Genomic DNA, 5,118 nt, shown 5'->3' on the forward strand with positions numbered 1-5,118 from the left:
TTACGGAGTGGTCAGGAGTTGATGTGAAACTCCCTGCTTTCACTCCTACCCCCAGAAAGGGAGTTTGGGGCCCTTCTGCTGGTGGATTCATGCTTAGGAATTTGCCATCAGACTTAAAAGAGCCCTAAATCACTTGAAGCCACCTCACGCTCTCAGTGAGAATAGGGTGATATTGGAGCTTCCTTAAAGTCTTTCCCAAGGGCTGGGTTCATCTAGGCTCCCCAGGCATGGGGGCTGTGCCATGCTGCCTTCCACAGCACCTCCTCAGCTCGCCCAGTGTGGTCCCAGCAGCCTCCATGGCCACTGAGACCATCCAAGGGTTCACACGCTGCTGCGCTGCTCCCGGAACCTCTCTGGCTTTGCACGGCAGCGTAGCTCTGCCCTAGCAGGGTCACCAGCTGCAGCATCCACCCACTCACCTGAAAATGGCTTTTGCTGCCCTCCTGGTGCCTAAACAGCACGTACTCCAAACAGGACTCAAGTCTCTGGTTTTTTCTATCTTATACTTAATTTTTCTTCCTCTAGATCACAGGCATCACATAGCCAGGGGCTCCGAGTGCCTGGCCTTGGCCACGGGAGGGTGAACGTGGCAGAGGGAGCGGGTGCCACACGCCTCTCCTCATCCCATTCATTGAGCATTAGGCTGGAGGTGCCGGGTGAGGACAGGCGACACCACAGGTGCCGCTTGCAGGAGCAGCACAGAGGATGCTGTGAGGATGGCCAGGTCCCTGCGCCCAGATCCCCGGGGGTCCCATGGGGAACAGTCCTGCCTGGGAGGGGCAGGGGAGCTTGTCCAGCAGGGCTGGCCCGTACCCCCAGTCTCGTGGCCCCAGGTCTCACAGCAGAGCAGAGCTGTGGGTTGGGTCCGGTGATCCGGCTGGAAAGCCAGACATCCCGAGGAGGTCAGTCCAGGGAGAGGGATCTGGGCCATACCCCTGCGGAAGGTTATTACAGCTGAGCACTGGCACAGAAGGGCCAGTTCAGAACCTCTGCGCCATAAAGCTAATACCCAACTGTACAAAGTGTGTCACACAAGCTGACATCGCTCCAGGAGAAATTAGAACAAGGAGGATGGGAAGGGACTTTTTCTTTCTCCACCATGCAGATGGAATGTGGATACGGTCTATAAACTGAATTTCCTCTTTCTTACTAACCAGCACCTTCCGAGCAGTAACAGCAACATTCATTATTCTCTGCTCCGCAACTAAAAAAAGAGGAACTTCTATCGCTTGTCTATTCCTGCAATTATCTTGAGAACCCTTTTCTGCTGACAGCCAGGGGTCAAAAGCCGGTCTTGATTTCACCTGATCTCATTGACTTCTGTGGAGGCATTCCAGCTTCACGCCAGCACAAAAGCCACCACAGCCGAGCGCGGGGGACACAATGCTGCCATTCACCTCAGCTGGCGGAAAATCACTTCTCCTTCTGCAGACGGTATCCACACATAAAATGGAAGAAAAGGACGAGGCAGGAAAATGCATTTGTACAAACAGCAGTAATGTCAAATCACGATGATCTCGGAATAGAAACCCAGCGCCTGATGGGGGTTTGTCTCGTGGGGCGATGAAACAGGAGACTGGTAGGTTCAAGCGTAAATCTGGGCGTGGGGAATGAACTCCTGGTGCTCTCAGAAATTTCCAGCGCACCCTAAAACCTGAGTCACTGGGATTATTCAAGGCCAGTGAATTTTACCTGCCTGTCACCTTCCTGAACATCCATTTCATAATGTCTTTGACTTTTACTGCACAGTAAACCTGTGGTGAGTATCCCTGACCCTGTAGGGAGCCAAAAAAAGTTGAATGCCACCATTCAGTACTAACTAGTCACAGGGGAGCTGCTTCCAGGAGCTGCAGAGGGGTCTCCAGAACTTCACATCACCCACGGAGTGGTCTAGATCTACCGTGTTTTGTTTTTGCGACTACCAGTACAAGCTAACTTGATGTCGCAAAGCTCATAGAAAGCAAAAACAAGTGGAAAGTAAGTAAAACCAAGCATGGCCAAAAGGGAATGGATTTAAAACCAGACTGTTCAGGGAGTGTATTTGCATCTTGAGGCTGGACCAGGGCCGCCACGACTGAGCAGGGCTCCCACGGGAGGAGAGCACGTCCCCGCACAAACACCCTGCGGCTCCCGCCGTGCCGAGAGTGCTGCACTCGCTGGATGTTCCCCCATGGGAGGAAGCCACTGCTGGTAAGATACGCTGGGAGAAGGAAAGAGCTTGGTGATGTTCCCTAACCCTGAAATTGGGACCATCCTGCCAGGTACACAGAACCCCATCATCCCGCAAGCCAGCGACGCTTCCGTGTAATTTTTAAAGTCAGTATTTTGGGTGATTTGCAAAACCATCACGTAGAGCTATTTTGACTGTTTTAAAGAAGGATCCAGACACCGGTGAAGTCACCACAAGCTTTCCTATTAAACATCGGTGAGAAAGTAAAATCAATCCTCAGATTCCCAGCTCACCCTTCTTCCCCCCCAAAGCGAGTGACTTTGGAGAAGCCCCACCTCAACACGCGGAACAGGCAAAACCAAAACACATATATTTTTCAAGTGTGAATTATCAAGACTCAAAACTTGCCTTGTAACTGGAGGGAGGAGAGAAGAAGGAAGAAAGTCTCCTCTGGAAGTGACTCTGCAGCTTTGGCTTCGAGCGTAATAAAGTAATTTTGCCAGCAGTTCTGTAAATGAGCGCAGAGAAAATGGTGTCCAGTTACAGACACTCTGGCAAGACAGTTCTTGGCAGATCCTGCAAACGGCAAATTTACACTGGGACTCAGTTGCTCAGACTTCGTTAATGTTCTTGAGCTTCATTAATTGTCATCACATTTCTCTTCCCCATGTTAAAACATTTTCCACAGTGCTGAGCTGCAAGTCCCCAGCGCGTTTCTCAGGCAGGGACGGCCGCATTTCCCTGCTCCCAACACTTCCCTCCCCGTTAGGGTCCAGTCTGAAAACCTTGTACCAGTTTGTCTGAACCAGTGAAACCAAACTCTGACTTAGTTTATATAAGCACAAAAAAAAAGGCATTAATGTAACTATTTTAATGACTGTATTAAAAAAACCAAACAACTGCTACATGCAACATATAATTTTGTTGCTCTTGTAATTAAGGTTTTTACAAGGGCTGGGCAAGGAGAAAACGGAATTTGTTCCTGTCAAAGTTGGATGTGCTGGACAGAATATCATGAACATGGTCTAAAACGGCCTGACCTTGCAAACCCTCCCTCATGTGAGCAGCCTCGGAGAAATCCTGTTAAATCCTCGGGACTGAGGCGTGGAAACACATTTCTCAAAGCAGCAAAAAAAAGAAAATTCGAAAAATCTCATTTAAGCCCAGGGAAAAGGAGAAAGGAGAGGGACAAACAAAACCCCAACAAACAAAACCCTCCGACCAGGAGCAGCGAAAACCTTGGTTGAAGTATTTTATTCCGCACAGCCAGTCTCCTCCGAGACTGCTCTCCACAGGTCTCCCCAGCACAGAAAGAGGCTTTAAGCAGAAAGAAAACCAAACCACGTAGGTGATAAAAAGCACTTTTTAATTTTATCAAATGGATCTGTACAAAAGTTAGCATTGCTTAGGCAGAAGCGAGTGAAGAGAACAGGTCAGTAACAGCCAAAGTCTTTCAAACTTTATACAGAAAAATAGATTGCATAAAAAAATGAGTTTTCTGTGTTTTCCCCCACCCCCGCGTCCCCAAAAGGAAATATGCAAAAAAATACTTTTAGAAAAAAGAGTAGGAAACGTAGAAAAGGTAAAAAGGTGATAACCTCTGAAATGTGGGTTTAGATTTACAAAGTTCTTAAAGGCACAAGTTACCATAAAATAGATGGTTATTATATGCTCAGCATACAATGGAAGAAGTAGAAATATATCAACGAAATATTAGTCTACAGCTAAGTACCTACACGTCTTTTAGTGGAGAAGATTTTTAGTTTCACAGCTTGATGGGTGATATCTGGTCCCTAGAAGCCAAAATGAACGCAGGAGTTGATCACCTCTCCCCAGAAGGCAGTGCCGCTTCGGAACGTGTCCGACCACTCTGCAATGCCTCAGAGCCGACTTTAACGCCCCAAAGCAGCTGGAAAAACCGCCTGCTCCTTGCTGCAAGCCTTTTGGCCTCCCAGTTTAATTAGTAATTCCCCCCTCATTATTTTACGTTCCCATTTGAGTCTCCTGCGACGGGCAGCTTGGGTCAGTCCCTCTCTCAACCCCCGACTGCTGCAGCGGTTCAAAACAGAAAGAACCCAAAAACCAGCAAAAATCTATAGACTCGTAACACCATTTTATTGTATCATCTCCACTAGTTTTATGCTCCCTCCCCGCCCCCGTCTTTAAAATCTTTTAAAATTCTACTTTTTGCACAAAATTACTTCATTAATTAAAAGACAAAATAATACAGAACATAAATACATATTTAACAGATTAAAAAACAAAACAAACAAAAAACCCAAAACACTTTAAGCTTCCAAAAAAACAACCCAAAATGTTAATTACAGCCAAACCTTGTCTCGGAGAACTCTCGACTTAAAACAACAAACACTTCAGACATTAATTGGTTGGTCCCACCAGCCTCGCTTGTTCCCACGAGATGGTCACACGGACTAGCCGGGTTTTGGGGTTCCATCCGCGTTGGTCCCAGTGAGTTCTTGCCCTCAAGGTTGGTCCGTTCCTCACATTGCAATAGACCCTTAAAGTCTCCAACAGCTTTTGTTTTGTCTTCCCCCCCCTTCCCACCCCCCTGCTCCACTTTTGCACTTGTCAACCTCCACGACGGGTCAGTTCAGTCCAGTCCTCACAGAGGAGTAGAATGGTTTTGTCCTTCATTTATTCAAAAGGAATCACCGGTCCTTTTTAAATTTTTTTTAATGATTTTTTTCTTTTTTTTTTTAAGTTGTATTAATTAAAGAAAAATAGAGCTCTGTCCTTTTGGAGAGTTTTGAAGCAAGGGGACATCCAGTCACAACGAGCAGAGTTCCCAGTGGCTCAGGAGGCACTTCGGAAACGATCGCGGCGCTCCACGCTCTTCGTCTTCATTCCTTCATTAGTGCATACATTGGGGAAGCCCTCGGAGGCTCCGCGCATCCCTTAAGGCCTCGTCAGGGTCGTATAGAACCGCT

Source organism: Buceros rhinoceros, unplaced genomic scaffold (assembly GCF_000710305.1).
Source record: "Buceros rhinoceros silvestris isolate BGI_N320 unplaced genomic scaffold, ASM71030v1 scaffold39381, whole genome shotgun sequence".
In the NCBI taxonomy this organism is placed as follows: domain Eukaryota; kingdom Metazoa; phylum Chordata; class Aves; order Bucerotiformes; family Bucerotidae; genus Buceros; species Buceros rhinoceros.